General features: G+C 41.2%; 1 protein-coding gene across 2 annotated transcripts in view; it reads right to left on the bottom strand.

Moving 5' to 3' along the window:
* Positions 1-18,084, bottom strand: part of TAF4 (TATA-box binding protein associated factor 4) — a 262,275-nt gene that overhangs the window by 169,133 nt on the left and 75,058 nt on the right. The window lies entirely within an intron of this gene.

Here is an 18,084-nt window from a genome sequence, read left to right on the forward strand (position 1 = left end):
CCGCAGCACAAGTGCTTCGTTCACTTAATGACAGGGGTGTAGCGGTGGCAGGACGTGGAAACTGGGACACTTATATTGCACTGGTCGAAGCTAAGAACGACTTACACACACACACACACACACACACACACACACCCTACCTCCTGAATAACAGTAGCCACCATTCACACTGGCGATAACTAATACTTCCAGATCACTGTGCTGGAGGGCACCACAGATTGGTGTGAGCTGTGCAAGTTTATGTATCACCTAATCACTCAATCGGGGACAAACGTAACATACAGAGAGGCAAGACTCACTACTCCACACACAGAGGATGGAACCCGGGCAGACACACCAAGTCCACTAATAGGATCACACCAAGGTGCACGGGGGGGGGGGGGAGCCTGGGCGTCACCACATCATCGTAATCACACCCATGACTGTCAGATACAATGATAAATGTCGTAAAAACACTGTCTTGATTACCACTACTCACTATAATCTGCATCTTGACGTGGGAATACACATACGCATGAAGCAGAATGTTTGTTGAGTAAAGATTTGGCCCAATAATAACTATAGTAATTTGGAATCCTTCCCCATTGTTCCCCCTTTCCGACAGTCCCCCACCAAATATACCCGATATCATATGTGCATGTATAATGAACGCCAAGTGATCTGCATCGTTTGAATATGTTGTAACGATTAAAATGAAAATAGATTTGAAAACAAATTTTCAAATGCAGTGGGTTTATGTGAATTAAGTAAACCTACATCGACTTACAATCACCGTGAGCCGTTGTTGCCATTACCTTTTGGGAGAGATGTAATACCTATATTAAAAATGAATATGCTGAATGTCAGACTCTGCTACCTATCTGTATCACACCGTGACCCGCAAATCATGGGAGTACACGGTACCACGACTCAAAAACAAGGATTTGTTACACAGTTTGAAACGAGACAACAGCAAAAGAGCCGAGCAGTCAGCGAGAACTGAGGAAGCGCAGTCCCGAGAGCCCGTGAAGTTTCTTGCTCGCTTTCTGTCAGCTGTAAGCCAGGCTTTCAGTTTCGAGCGTGGGAAAACGAGGCGCGCATGCGTGCGTGACTCCTTCAAACACACCATGCTTCGTCAGCGAAGGCTTCGCCGTCTGAACACTTGCCACTGAAATCATTTTTAGGCCTGGCAGAAATACAATACACTACTCCAGAATGAAAAGTTTCAGAAAGAATCCACGCTAAAGACTGGCGCCACTTTAGAGGCACTTTTTACTTTAGTAGCCGCTCTCCGTCGGTCGGGCGAACGGGATGGTTTGCGGCTTCTTTCGGGAGTGGGCTGATCGCCGATGCAGCTGAGGCGGCGCGCGGCTCCCGGCAAGGAGCACTTAGCAGCGCGCGCTGCTCGCGTGCCGCATCCGTCCCCGGGCACATCGTACAGCACGGATTTAAACCCTGGCCGCGGAGTCTACGCTTATCACCAAACTATCGAGGAATGCCCCCGGGACTAGTGAGCGCCTCCCCCGAACAGGTATAGAATCGGATCCCAGCGGCACACCGTGGAGCAAGAACGTAACTCACGGCACTTTGAGGGAGAGCCTGGTCTCCGGAGCTCTGCCACATTTGTGCATTTCTGTATCATTACGGCGGCTTAATGTACACTGAACAGGCAGTCAAGTAAGAAGGTTACTTAGAAGAACAATGTGTGATTACAAGGAACACGTTATAATGCTAGGTGATTTGCACATGGTGCAATCATCCACGCCGCTCAATCAGTACATTAACAAGTATTCTAGAGATGTCATGACCATACAGGACACTGGAACTCTCGTACACAGCTTCATGACTGCAGCCAACCTTAAAAAGGGTAAGCTGAATACAACCGTCCCTCTTATGCGTGGTGCGTTTTTTTTATTTTTTTTATAATATGCATCCAACGAAACCGGGTGCAATTAAAAAGGCACAATGTGTACATGCACTAGTCAATTATGTCAAAATATTAATCATCTGTGCACGAAACTCATTCAGATCAAGGCTAAAAATAAAAAAATAAAAAAAATGTAGGAGGCAATCTATTTGCCAAACTAGAAAAGAGTTGTCAAAAGAACAGAACAATTAACAAAGGTTTAATGTGAGCTGTTTCAGGGACTGAAATTCTGATGTTTCTATATTAGCACGGTTATGTCTTTCGGAAACGTTTCACTGGTACGCAGTAAAATTACATTCCGAGTGTGTGTGTGCAGAAAGTGACTGAGATTACCCAAATATTTTGATTTTATATTTTAAAATTAGCCGAGTGAACTATTCAGAGCCAGCACTCATTACTAGTTCGTTGAAATACAAAGGTCTTCACTCACCCATCATGCGCAACGTTTACACAACAGACCCTACAGTGCAAGCCAAGGCTCGCAACTGAAAATTATACCAAAAATACACAAGGGTGCTAGATTTGATTACCCTGGAAACCGTGCAGGAACCTACTCAATTTGGTCAAAACAGATTTCAACAGCATACTAGATCTTGGCCAATGACGAATAGTGTTGGGCCTTCCGTAATTATACCAGGGGCTCTTGAAATAAAGCAGGATCTGGATAACACGTGTAATCAATTGACTTGCAGCATATCTGCAAGCAGCTGGGCAAACATCACCCCATACCTCTATAGGAACGCTCCTATCAAGATTGCCAAACAGTTGCAGGATTGGAACTTCAAATAAAGTATATCTCCGTGCCAGACGCACTACCAAACAGTAGCACTCTCCACGCGGTTTCAAGTGCTTTAATTGTTCTTAGTCTGTAAAAGCAGGAATCACTCTAGGATAGATGTCACAGATTGAGGGTAGTATCTCCTTGATGTTACTATCAATAGTACTCAGCACAAAGCTAGCAAAGATGTATTAACCGCAGTAAAAAAAAGACTGCGCGGCCTCAACTGGTGAATGCCTTCTGACATTATTGATTGAGATTTCGAAGTATACCAGTTGGTTTATGGCACTGTATGGGTACTGAGTGGAAGAGCCCCCTCAAGTGCCCCTTTCTCCATGTGGTTTCAAGTTTAAATAAATTTTTCAGTAATTATACATGCAAGTGTCTGAAAATTGATGAGGATAGCTGTGATGGTGCAGCCTTCACAGTTATAAATTACAAATAATTTGTAATAACAAACAATTGCCACCAACTGGCTTTACATTTGTAGTAAAAGGCTCGGGTAAAGTGGGTTTGAAGGAGTAATGATCTCACTCATTTAAAAACATTGAAGAGAAATAAAATAAACTAATCCAGTCTGTTATGGTCTATGGCTAGATTTGAAGGGATGTTTGTGGGAGGCTCCCCCACGGCAGTCATAAAAACATTTGATAAGTCGCAATGTTGCTGACAGGAATTACTTGTGATCGGCGCAGCCAAGAGGTTCCGATTCAAGTCATGCATTTTTTTTTTAACTTCATTTACAGATTGTCATTCAAAAAGTTATGTTGCCCTTCCATACAGTCCGAAGAGTATATCGAAAATATGTTTCAGAGAGAAAACTAATCTCTCTGCTACAGAAAGCTTCACAGAGAAAATTGCTGAGATGTCTGTTACCAATTAACAACAAGCATTTGAAATGCAATGGGCCTTGCATTTGCTCGAGTTAGAGCTATTAGCGTTGTAAACTCCTAACCAGACTTTTCCTGCCACATAACTTGAAAATCAAAAGTAAAACAGTTTCACATAAGTGAGCCAATTCCCAACGCCACAGCCACCATGAGCATCCAGCAATAAGGAGAGACACAAAAGGAAAAAGAAGTTCGCTTGCAGTCAAACTTTTCGGCAAAAGTGCAATTAGCCATGTAACAGGGGCCATAGCCAATGCGGTAACAAAAAACGCCCTAAGGAGGGACAAACGTAAACTATTTACCAATGTCAAAGGATTTTTGAAGGGCAAGCCCACAAACGAGTGATAGTGATGTGCGTTGTTAAAAGCCCAGAGACATACCAACACGTCGGAAAAGCAGTGCATGCACGCTGCTATGCTCGACCTAAAAATGCCATACTTCCTAATTATCACATTAAATGCATTTAGCTTAACTAAGTTTTTCACAAAGGATTTAGACTACCATATAACGTGATCTGTTCTCCACTACAGCTGCAATATTGTACCAGAGAGGTACATAGGTCCTTTCATATATATCTTTACAAAACAAACAGTGGTTTTTTTATGTCCATGCTATCACGTGAGCCCTTCAACGCAGAGAAATTTCATGCATTTGCAGACATGTTTTTTTAAAGCCTGCCAGCCACAGCCAGTGAAGTATACAGCAAATACACTACACGGGTATGTAGCAAGCAAAGTCCTCAATTATTATAAACCAATTATTGTCAACATAGGCTACACGCCAACACCCAAGTCGTCCTATCCCTCACAAACGACACCGCCACCACACTAACCAACTTCCAAAACACCATGACCGACATTCGCCACTTGGATGAGGACCAACTGCCTCAAGCTAAATTCAAACAAAACGGAGATTCTCACCTTCAGAACAAGCCATCCCCCTGGAACCACACATGATGGCCCGCTGCCTTTGGTTCCCCACCCACACCCGCTGACCATGCATGGAACCTCAGGATTTTTCTGAATACCCAAATGACCATGAAGCAACAGATCAACACTATCTCATCTGCCTGCTTCCACATCCTCAGCAAGATCTTCTGATGAATCCTCATCTCTACCAGGAAAACAGTCACCCAAGACCCCGTCTCCAGCCGACTCTACTACTGCAACAAGCTTTATGTTGGAACCACGAAACAGCTCATGAACCGCCTTCAGACCATTTAGAATGTGACAGCAAGACTCGTCCTCAACCAACCCTAAGGCGCTCAACTGGCTTCCCATCCAGCAAAAGATGCCTCATCAAGCTCCTCACGCACCCACACAAGGCCGTCCACACCGCCAAACCCACCTACATTAAGAACCGCCTCACATTCCACCGACCAGAGAACTCCACTCAGTCTACCTCACCCAGGCCCACGTCCCCTGCATTTGCCACAATGGATTCGGAAGTCGCTCCTTCTCCCACCTCGCCGCCAGGTCCTGGAAGGATCTCTTCCTCCACCTGCACACCTCCTCTCTCTGAAGGACTTCAGAAAGCAGCCCAAGACTTAGCTCTGCAATCACCATTGCCAGGAGGAGGCCCATAGCATCCCTCCAGCGCCTGGAGACACCCAACACCCCCACACCAAATTATGGAGAATGGCAAGTTGCCAATGCACCACTCCTAATACGTACTCCGTGTTAAGGCACCAAAAACAGTGCCTGTCCAATACCCTACTGCTCAGATACATCACACTGTCCTAAAACTACCTAAAAAAATAAACCTACCATCTTAGAATTGCCAATGAATAGTATGTCTTCAAGGTTATCCACAGGAAAGTGTAGGGAAAAGTGTAAAATAGGAACCATCCTACAGGGATAGTAGAAGAGGTCTACTCCAATACATATATCAGGTAGTAATGAGCTCGTCCTAAGAGGCATGAAGACAACACATTACGTTGACTAAAACTAAACCAAATATTGCATGCCTCTGTATGAGCATTATCTTTTGAGACACTAAAATGGTACTTGTTAAAGACAAGTAAGCCAGTAATTAAGCATTTTAAAACAACTGGGTCACAGCAAAACATTTTTGGTAGCTGCTCCTGAGAAGGTCGTATCATAAAAAATATGTCAATCCCACCTTTTGAGTGATATTAACACTACAATTCAGGATGGTCCATGCAAAGACAGGATTAGGGTATACTTTCAGTACCTTGGCTTACAGTGGAGTTGTGTAGAGTGGCGTGCAGTGGAGTCGTGTAGCGTGGCGTGCAGTGGAGTCGTGTAGCGTGGCGTGCAGTGGAGTCGTGTAGCGTGGCGTGCAGTGGAGTCGTGTAGCGTGGCGTGCAGTGGAGTCGTGTAGCGTGCCACCGAGTGTTGCAGAGAGCAGTAGCGCAGAGTAGAGTGATGCAGAGTAGAGTGGCATACAGTGGAGTGAAGCAGAGAAGAGTATCGCAGAATGCAGTGGGGTAGAGAGCTCTGAGGTAGAGTGCACAAGCATGGAGTTGATAGTGTTGAGGGGTGCGGAGTGCAGTGGCACTAAGTGCAATGGTGCAAAGTAGAGTGCAGTGGGACACAGTGCAGTGGTGTAGAGTGGCTTACAGTGGTGCGGAGTGGTGTAAAGTTGAATGGACTGGTTTAGAGAGCAGCAGCATGCAGTTCTGCACAGTACAATGCAGCCTTGCAGGATGCACTGGCGTGGATTAGAGGGGTGCCTATTTTAGTACAGTGGCATAGTGCGGAGTGCAGTGGCATAGAGTAGAGTGAAGTGGCAGAGTGGAGTAGTGCAGCATAGAGTGTAATGGTGTAAAGTGAACTGGTGTGAAGTGCAGTGGCATAGGCTGCAGTCGTGTAAAGTAGCTTAGAGTGGTGTACAGTGGATTGGTTCGGTGTGGAGGGGCGTAGAGTTGTACAGAGTAGAGTGGCGTAGAGTCCAGTGGGATAAAGTAGAGTTCTGAAGAGTAGACTGCAGTGGAGTGGTGCAGAGTAGAGGGGAGAGGCACAGAGTGGAGTATGCATGGAGTGGTAGCACACTGCCATTGCAGACAACACATTTTCAATTGAAAGGACAATTACATTTGCACAGATATACAGTTTTATTAATAAAACTATACATCACACAATCTGTGGAAGTGGTATCAGCTAGTGTATTGATTTGATCATATTTAAGTATGTTTCCAACACACTTCAGAATTAACAAAAATGTGCCTCATTTGTACTTTCATAATTCTGATATATTCTGAAATAATTGCACAGTTCATTTAAATGTTGTGTGTTGGGGGGGGGAAAAAACACATTTCCTATCTTAGTATCCATCAAAATTATCAAATAATTCTTCTCACTTTGAAGTCAGAGACAGAAAAGTAAACACCAAGTTCCCTGGAAGACAGGGCCTGACATGTGAGCTCTGTCTTTGAATGCACAGCAAATGTGACAAGATAAGAACACGTTTTACCGGTCTGTTTACAGAAAGGAGCGTTTGTGGAACAATAGAAGGAGAGGTAGTATAATAAAGCCTTTACTCCTTGGGAAGGACAAACGCAGGCTTAACAGCCTAAAACAAAGCCAGTAAATACAAAGCCAGAAAATGTAAGGTACAAACCACAAAGCCAATTAAGAGTAATGAGTAGAATGCATTCACAGGTAAGCTTTCTGATTAACCCCAAGACGTCTTTAGCAAAACACAGCTGCGCTGTCTCATAGGCTTCGACCTAAAAAGTAGGAGGGTAGTTAATTTACCTCATTTACTAGCCCCCGTTTTCTGCAGATTATTGTCCTCAGAACCAGGTTTAGATACTGATCAACATGTAGCAAAAAAACAACATCCATAAATGACCTCTGATTTTTATATATATATATACACACACACACACACACACACACACACACACACACACACACACACACACACACACACACACACACACACACACACACACACACACACACACACACACACACACATATATATATATATATATATATATATATATATACATAGTGTCGTTTCCACTTCAAAGGTACTCCTTCGATGAAGAACAAACAGCCGTGACAGCAATTACGTTATTTATTGACACAAAAAAATTCCTGACACTTTCCGGAGCACCCGCTCCTTGATCACAGGTTCTAAATATGCCAAGAAGGATGTGGAGAAGGCTGCAAAGGAGATAGAGAAACATACACTTGCATTACAAGAGATATGCAGTGTGGATGAATTTAAATCTGAGATGGAAAAAATGCAAGTAAGACTGGATAAAGTAGAGTGTGAAATTATGGCTAAAAAACAACGTAAATTTCACAGAGATGAATGGGATTACGAAAAGGGTCAAATCTTAACCTTTGCACGCAAATATGAACATTTGAGGGAAAAATCAGGGAAACAAGGGAATACAACAAGGAGTGCGGAATGTACAGGCCTCTTCATTGGAATCTAACGACATACAGGAGAACTTATTGAGAGAACCTCCTGAGAGTGATGCAAGTGAAAGTGATGTGTCAAGTCATTCTGAATCTGAGGAAGTAAAATTCCAAATTTTAAAGAAGTTCAACCTATTGGAAGAGTAAGAGCCCAACGAGGCCGAGGCACAACAGGTTCCAGAGCTGGAGGAAGAGGTGATCCAAAACCAAGCGGATTACGACAAAGAGACATCGAAATCACATGGGGAATACTCACCAGAGGTCAGACTGCTGCAAACCCATAGAAGGAACTGTTGTAAATTTATCAGATGTAAGTTTATCTAAAGAGCAGGAGAAGGTTTTATCCCTTGGTTTATCATTTTTTATCTAAAGAGCAGGAGAAGGTTTTATCTCTTGGTTTATCATTTTGTCCATCATCATTATTTGATTACACTCAGAGTAGAATAGATCTATTCCATTTTATTAGGAAAGTAAAGCTCAAATATTGGTACGCTACTAAGGTTAATGAGGGACAACGACCAATAGGGGAAAAGGTGTCACTATCCCTGCTACAAATTGCTGATATTGAGACACTTCAAGTTATGGGACAACAGGTGACAGTGGGTGGGTCACTGACCCAATATCCAGTTTGGAGAGGGAAGGTTTCCAAACGAATTTAGATTGTGCAGATATTAATAGATTTAAAGTTAGATCGACCTTTTATCCCCAAGTAAAGTGTGCAGCCATTGATGTGTTTGAAAAATGTGATGTTAGGGATTTCAAGAAATTAAATTCAAGCAAGAATAAAAAAAGACGTGGCTGTCAACATTTGGATCATGATCAGCTTCAAGTGATTCAGGAGCCGAGTAGAAATGTGAATGTAGTTGTCAAGCCCTCCGATAAAAGGGGCAATGTGGTTATCTGGCCCACATCTAAATATCTAGAGGAAGGTTTGAAACAATTGAGAGATGGTACCAATTATGAGAAAACTAGCAAACAGAGATATCATGAAGCCAATGATAAGTACAAGGAGAAATTAATTGAGAGGACAAATAACAGGATTATAGTTAAGGAAGAATTCTTATTCTTAATGTGTCCTCATCCGAAATTACCAGTGTTGTATCTATTGCCTAAATTACATAAGGATTCCAATAACCCACCTGGTAGACCTATAGTCTCTTCGAGGGGCAGTGCTTTGGAAAATACATCTAAATATATAGATTTTTTCTTGAGACCGTTTGTAGAAGCACTGCCATCCTATATCAAAGATACGAGGGATTTCCTGAAAAGGATTCATGAGATACCGTGGGAGGAGCAATTTTTACTACTAACATTGGATGTGGAAAGTTTGTACACCTGTATCCCGCATGACTTAGGTATCCTGGCATGTAGACACTTTCTTAGAGCAAGATCCCTTTCTTATTTTCAGCATACTAAAATGTTAATTGATATGATGCAAATTTGTTTAACTAAACTTTTTTATATTCAATCATCAAGTGTACCGACAAGTGCAAGGGACCGCTTTGGGTACTTGGTTTGCTCCAAGTTACGCAGCCCTTTTTTTAGGCTGGTGGGTGGAGCTAGTGGTTTACAATATGTCCATGTTTGATGAACACGTGGTGTTGTGGGTTCAGTACACTGATGACATTTTTTTTATTTGGAAAGGTAGTGAAGAACAGGTGGAAGAATTTGTTAAACAAATTAACATCAATGATATGAATTTGAAATTAACAGCACATATGCATTGCTCAGAAATTGAATTTTTGGATTTGAAATTATGTGTCAGGAATACAGAACTAACCAGTACCTTATTTCGCAAGAAGACGTCTGGAAATAGTCTCTTACATGCCAGTAGTTGTCATTTGAAGAATTTGATTCATAGTATCCCTTATGGCGAACTCCTAAGAGCTAGGAGGAACTGTAGCTAAGATAGCGATTTTGTTAAGGAAATGCGAGTGATGACTAAGGTTCCTTGAAAGAGGTTACTCAAGTAAATTGATTGAGGGCACTTGTAAGAGAGTATTATTGTTAGACCGTGAGAAACTCTTGGTATCCCAGAAGGGCACAGATCAGTCAGATAGCCAGATGATGAGGTTTATTACTACATACAGTACTCAGGCCTGGGAAGTTAAACGTGTTTTATTGAAGAATTGGGAGATTCTTAGAAGCGATGATGTGGTAGCTGAGTTCATTGGTCAACATCCACAAGTGACCTTCAGAAGGTGTGCATCTCTCAAAGATCGGTTATGTAAGAGCTTGATACAATCACCTCATGTTAGTAAAGGTACACATGTTCAGGGTTTCTTCATATGCGGGAAATGTAAAGCTTGTAAAAGCAGTAATAATTGTTCTAAGATCAAGTTATCTAGGTATTCAAATCCTTTTATTATCAAAAAGTACCTAAATTGTAATACAGATTACTGTGTCTATGCCCTTAGCTGCCTATGCAATAAGTATTACATAGGCAGTACGATACATAGGGCTAAGAAAAGAGTGCTGGAACACATGAGGGCCATTACAAATGTTGACAAAAGTTATCCAATGGCAAGACATTTTGCTGAGGTTCATGGGAAAACAGAGATATATTTAAATTCTGTGTATTGGATAATATCCCTCCAGGTATAAGAGAAGGCAATAGGGAATTGGAATTGAGACAACTGGAATCTAAGTTTATAATTAAGTATTCCACTAACACACCGGATGGATTTAATCAAGCTGAGGAACTTTTTGTACATTTGAAGTCGGCTTAGTAGTAGAGATGTTACTTATATGTGTGTATATTTGTAGGAGGGATTAACAAGTTAATGAATGATACTGTGTACATGTTAAGCAGGGGTGTGGAATTTATTAAAATATCTACTTGTCCACGGGACAGGTTGCTTCTCAAATCTACTTGTCCTGTCAAAAGATCTACTTGTCCCTTTGGTGCCATGTAGTGTGGCGACAAATTATGGCAGCAATCTCATTATGTAAGAGCTCTGATAATAGCCTCTCTGATTATGCCAGGGCTACTACCATAGTAGGGCTTGAATACTTGCAGTTTCAATCCCTACTGTATCAATTTCCTTATTTTGCCACCTTTCTGCAGATCTGCATACTGGGGCTGGAGGAAGCAGTAAGCAATAGTTCCAGGGCTGGAATGCCTTTGAGTCTGCAAACCTACTAACCTGCATGTTTTAAAGACTTTTACCAGCTTCTCTCTAATTTTTTCCCATAATAAGAAAGGTTGGACATTTACTCCTGACAATGGCAGAATTAGAACTTCTTCCAGGACGGGGAAGAAAGTGGCTGGAGGGAAAATGAACTTGCTAATGCTCAATAGATTTTCACATCAGCAAATCTACACATCGTATTTACCCATGCTAAAATACAGTTCGCAAATATTTTATAGGGGTACGACATATACAATGGGTGCACTTTTGTGACTTTCTTTAAGAATTTGGGGCCACATGTAGGTAGGTTCAGATTTGCGACCCGCAAATTGCGAGTCGCAAATCCGAATGTAGGATGGTGTCCCTGACACCATCTGTGATTCGCAAGGGCTTCACAAATACCCACCTCATGAATAATCATGAGGTGGGTCGCAATTTGCGACCCCCTCTCGAATGGGGGCCCTCACAGGGACGGTGGCCTGCTGGAGACAGCAGACCACCATGTCTGTGACTGCTTTTCAATAAAGCTGTTTTTTTTTGTTTGTAATGCAGCCCATTTTCCTTAAAGGAAAACGAGATGCATAACAAAAACTAAAAATTAAACATTTTCGTTTAATTTTTTTTAGAGAAGGCAGTGGGCAGGACCACTGCCTGGTCTGAACAAATTTTTACAGAGAGATTCACAATGGGGAAGGGGTCCCATGGGGATCCCTTCCCTTTTGCGAAAGTGTTAGCACCCATTTGAAATGGGTGCAAACTGCGATTGGTTTGCGCCCGCGTTCATGGTCACAAAACAATCCTACATTGCACTGCGAGTCGCAATTAGGAAGGGAACACCCCTTACTAATTGCGAGTCGCAAACCCGTTTTGCGATTTGGTAACCAGGTTACCGAATCGCAAAACTGGGTTCGTGCATCGCAATGTGCTTTTTGCACGTCGCAAGCATCGAAAGTCGCTGTTTGCGACATGCAAAAAGCTACCTACATGTGGGTCTTGGTCCCTAATTAGGTGTGGTGTTAACAAAGACATTTTGTTTTATTAAACTTCTATTTCTCGCTCTTTCGGCTGGCTTTACTGTGAGTGATCGCATTCTGCTCTTCCACAAGGAGCATATTGCCACACAAAGTAGTTTTGTTCAGTGGCAGGAACTACAGTGGCAATCAGTGACGTAACGAAACTGGAGGGTGCCCCTTTGCAAAGAACATGGAGGAGCCCCCTCTCCAGACTCACTCAGGGCAGGTGCTGTGCTGAAGGGGCCCCTGGAGGGCGGCTGCGGGGCCTTTGTTATGCTGCTGGTGGCAACGTGTGCTTTTAGAGTTCAAAAACTTTTTGGCGGGGTTTTGCCAGTGTTTGTTACAATGTTGAGGGCCTGGTAGCTCCCACAACAATAAAGTGTTACACAAGCCATGTCAAAACAAGACACGCATTGATGAAACTAAAAGACTTATAAAAATATGTCAGATCAGTTGGATTTGTCAGTGTTTGTTTATTTTCATGCTTCCCATAATCGTGTTGAAAATGGTTACACTGATTTTCCATTAGAAATATTTTTGGGAAATACTAGCATGCATCAACACATTTTACTAAATAACACTTCATTTGCATCTAATCAGAGAGCATTCTGGGAGCATTCTACTGAGCCTCATAGCCTAAACATTTCAAACATGTGTATACACGTTTTTTTTTTTTGTACTGGAACCAACGTCAGTAGTGAAGTGTGACCTTAAAACATTTATTTACAGCACTCACCCTAATAATGAAGACTTTCAAATAATGAACCATAAATACAAGTTCGAACAGCATTATGTTTTGGAAACACATTACCTCAACTGCAGAGAGTTTCTCTCTCTGTAAACAGACAGCCAAAGGGTTTGTGCTGCAGGGGGTTGGGCCTACTTGTCCCAAGGACAAAGTAAACATAAAAACTTGTTGCCCATGACCCCAAACAAGATGTCCCGGGCGTCGGGCGACAGGAATTCCACATCCCTGTTAAGTATGATTTTTGGTATATTATCTGACTATTTATCATGTGATTGTTGTTTTTCTAAGGATTATAAGGAGATGGAGCAGCAAGAGATGCAAGGAGCTATTATATCTTGACCAGTATAATCCACATATGAGATGAGTATTATACCATTTTGTTAGTGTTGGGATGTAATATTATTTATACCCAATTATGAATATGGATGTTATAGAGGGTTAGGTTTCCTGATTTAAAGTAAGTTTAGCATGTTGGTTATGTTTAGGAATAGACATGATATTATAGTAGAGATGTAAGTAATGTATTATATCTGCTCCACTCCAAATATCGCTGACATGAATTTCAGTTTTAAGTATTAGTACAAGCATAGCTGATAGTCCTTCCTTTGTGTTGTTAAAATAAATACTGGCAAGAATGAGTGAGTCTTTAGAACCTGTGATCAAGGAGCGGGTGCTCCGAAACACGTCAGGATTTTTTTTGTATCAATAAATAATGTCATTGCTGTCACAGCTGTTTGTTCTTCATCGAAGGTGTTCCTTTGAAGTGGAAACGACACTATGTTAATATATGAAGGGGTTGCCACCCTGCCGTGACACCGTGAGTAAGTGGCTGGAGCAAAGGCATTATCGTGTGTTGTATATATTTACAAAAAACAGGAAAAAGTTGGCGTCAAGGAAGAAATTTAAAACACAGGTAAATACATATTACTCAGCAATGTAGCAAGGCAAGTGTCAAACACTTTTGTTAAGTCTTTCCTTTGACAAGTGACCTAGCAGAAATTTTACACCCTACCTAAAAAAGGAATGCATCTTTTCTGTAAAGTGACTAAATAAGACAAATGCTACTTTATATGAATACTAAGGCGGCCAATGCATCAATTGAATATTGAACATCTACTCAAACGCTTCAGTCAAAAACCAAAATAGCTTTCTTCTGTAACACAGATTCATAACAGACCAACATCTCTTTTTTACGTCTCTGAGGTGCAGTCAAGAAGGCCAAACTAAAGGTTTAACTCCAAAACAAACCAATAAGCTAATTAATAGGATTTAATATGATAGCCACTGTTAGATCTATTTTTGACTGCCACATAGCAGAGGGCCTATTGTAGATCTCAACAAAATATTTATACAGTCATATTTTTTGCAAAAAGTTTGGCCATATCATTGCATTTTAATTAGATGGTGAAGCTGATGTCTCAAAGAGTAAGCTAGTCCGAACCCTTGTGACAATCGAAAAGTGAAGCTATCCTTTAGAACCAAAATACATTTTTGTATGAGGACTCGAGAATCTATAAATCACATTTGAAACAATACTATCAAGCAGTTATACAACCTACACAAAGATATAGGTTTGGCAATGCCCAAATGTCATGAGATTTAATGTGAGAACATTTAGTATAATTTTATCTTAACCTCTGGATTTTCCCCTAAGGTGAAAATATAGAACATTATCCAACTGTATTTTTAGATAGTTGAGCCTAAAAAATAAATAAAAAAAAAGTCTCTGATCAGAGTTAAATCCGTTGACAAAAAGACATATATTCGTTAGTTACAATGCACTTACTCTTCTGCTCTTTCATCAGCTTCTAAGCAGGGGGAGATTCTCTTCTATCACAGTGGTGAAAAGGAACTGGTCTAGTCTAGCATGCTATCCCTGAGTCGCTCTTACTTGAACTAACAAATATTTGGAAAGCCAATTTATTCCATCGTTAAAGTCTATCAAAGGGTAGGAACAGTACACATTCCTAGAAGCTGGACAGTAGCACTTAATTTACCGAGGGGGGAAAACAATCTGGACCAACAACTACAGCTCATTTGCAAGGCTCCACATTATCAGCCAGACCCTGTGGAAGACTGTCAAACTCATCTCAATTATGTTGAAGTTTTGGTTCCCAGTCAATCAAAGACAGAACACACACACACACAAAAACCCCCAGCCCCACCCCCTCCCTATCTCTCCTGGGTGAGGTCAGGAACCATCTACAGGACTTAAAGTAGCTCACCCATATCTACAACATTCATAAGCTGCAACTAATAAATGTTATCCTTATTATTCATTTGTACTTCAATGTTAGGCTTACAGTACATGCTTATTATGCACATTTTTGTTGAGATATATATATATATATATATATATATATATATATATATATATATATATATATATATATATATATAATCAATAATCTTCTACTTGTATAATAAACATCTGGATGAAGCAAAGTAGATTTTTGTCTCTTGAAATAAGGAGGGAATGTTATTCAGCACTGAGCCTGAATTAAAGAATAACCACCAAATTCCCCAGTTAATGCAAAATAAATAATCTGTAACTTCTAAAATCAAATTAGGCAAATTGGGAGTTTACCAGGCTACTTTTCTATCCATGGAAGAGACGGTCTAATGGTACCAAATACATCTAATCCCTCATTATGCACCTTTGAAACATCAACTATTGCTTCCTACACTTTGAGCCGTATTACAACCTTGGAGGATGGGATATTCCATCATAAATGTGACAGATACCCCGCCCGCCGTATTACAAGTTCCACTATATCCGTACTTGTAAAATGGTGGGTGGGATATCTGTCACGTTTGTTACGGAGATCCCATCTACTGAGGTCGTAATCGGGCCCCAACAGTGAACTTTAGACTTGATTAACGTAATGCTTTAGTCTAACTAAGCGTTGTTTTGCTAGGACTCTAAGCTCAGAAAAAAAATGGAGGAGTTCGGGGCAAGCCTAAAGAGATGACGCTATGTATCCAAGGGTGAAAGCCTTGCAGAGCTTCAAGCGACCGACTTGGTACGCTTTAACGTTTTAGTCATTAAAGTTAAACACACTGAATGAGCAGCAAGGCATATTTGGCTCCTCATCTTCCCATAGTGGTTTCTGCATTAGCTGAAAAATTCCTTTTGACCAAGGGTTTTATCGTTTACCCTCTTTGGCAGGGGTGGGGTGTAGGATTGGCTACAAGCAATGCAACAAATGGAAATCTCTTCCACTTGACTTGAAGAACAACACACATTTAAAACTTTAAAATTAAACTCACTGATGATCCGTGCCTAGTGATACCTCTCAATATGGTCAACTTAATAAATAGCTTCATCTCTCTTTGGTAGGAGAAGCTTCTTATTATAAAAAATAATCTTCAGGTGAAACTCACCTTTAACAAATGCCTTTTTATCTCAACCACTTTTAGGTGGAAGCCACATAGCTTGTTCATCAACTGTCATAAATTGTCCCTAAAATGAGAATGACCCACAACAGAGTCATACAAGTATCCAACCCAAGTCCGAGATATACGAGGCTATTAGCATGGTACTGCATGATCATATAGGAAAGTGTACTTACCTAAAACTTTATCTGTATTGTTTAGGGACTACAATGCAATTGTCAGATTACCAAGTCATACAGAATGTACATTTTTAAGCATAATCTGGTTATTTACAGAGATATGTACCACAATGTTTTAGAGAGCCAATCCATGGTGTGTATGCCCCAGCATTATCATGCCTATGTCATTTGTAACAATTGGTCTGGTACCTATGACAGGCACATATAGAATGGAGATAAGGTGTGGGCATTTCCTTTTAACTCTAGATAACTGCACCACCCTGCTGGCTTTTGATCAATCTTGAGACGTTAAATATGTCAAACAGTATATTCTGGTGAAAACAGGTAACAATTGGGCTACATTGCCATGGTCCTGGATAAGGATTCTTAAAAAAAGATCTTACATTTTCAAATTTAATGATGGCCCGTCCATGGGACATAAAGTAATGGGTGGGAAGCAAAAAGGGTTTTCAAGATGCTCACGCAATTCAGCTCCAATAGGAAAGTTTCATCACATCCCACTGCGAATGGCTCAATGGATTTACACTAGTCCTGCGCTAAAAGTAGGACTTTACTCAGACGGTGACCCTGTGTGTTTTTCATTCAGTGTAAATCAGTACAGAGGTTTTGTGTTGGAATTTTAAAAAGTTACTGAGCTGGCTTCAAAGGGTTAACTATTGTATATCTCTATCGTTTTAACACCCTGTTAATCATAAAAAGAAACTAAGCACAACCAAAGTCAAACACAAAAATGAGTGCCTGGATTTACTTGAAAGACAAGAGGTTGGTTCAGGTGAGGCCTAGTGCTCAATCCCGGCTGTCCAGTGCCTGCTCCAAGTTGGGCACAGGACAAGGCCGCAGGTCAGGGTCTGCATCCAGCCAAAGCTGAGGGTTCTGGGCACCCATGGCATGGTTGGGAGGGAGGGTGGGAGGGCAGAGAGAAGGCCTGGCCTGTACCAACCCCACTGCGCAAGGGAAATAACATGCAGACTCCATGAGGTTGTTGTGTGTGTTGCGTGCGTTAGTAACCATAACTAGTAAATTTCATTGGTTTTATGTGTCTGAGACAAAAGAATAACTTTTTTTCATGTGTATACATATCTGCCCATATATTTATACATAGACGGTCCTTGGATCGATTCTTTTGACCCTTTGATCTGCTGAACGGTCATTCACATTTTGCTTTCACCCACCATAGCATGGGGCAATGGCGAGCCCACTTTAACAATTTAGCCTTTTTTTCCAACTCAAAGTCTGCATTTCACAGTATTTCAAAACCAACAGTATGTTTTCCTTGCACGGTAAGGATATTCTCCAGCCATGTGCACTGCAACTAAAAATTGATTCAATACCTGTTCTAAGAAAACCTGCCTGCTAAAAATCAACCTAGTGTTCTATTAAAATACTGTGTAATGAGTATTTTATATTTTTGTTGCAAGCAGAAGGCTTCTACATTTTGACAGCAGCACATTTTATTCTTTCTTCATTACCTTCTGTATCATATGCTTGCAATACATTTAAACAAGCATTTGCAATGCAACGGGTCTTGCATTACGTCGAGTTAGAGCTATTAGTGTTGGAAACTCCTATCCTGATGTTTCTTGCCACATTAATTGGAGGAAAACAAAAAGGAAGAGCACGGTCATGCTGTGTTTCGCACTGCGAAA

Source organism: Pleurodeles waltl, chromosome 7 (assembly GCF_031143425.1).
Source record: "Pleurodeles waltl isolate 20211129_DDA chromosome 7, aPleWal1.hap1.20221129, whole genome shotgun sequence".
NCBI classification, from domain to species: domain Eukaryota; kingdom Metazoa; phylum Chordata; class Amphibia; order Caudata; family Salamandridae; genus Pleurodeles; species Pleurodeles waltl.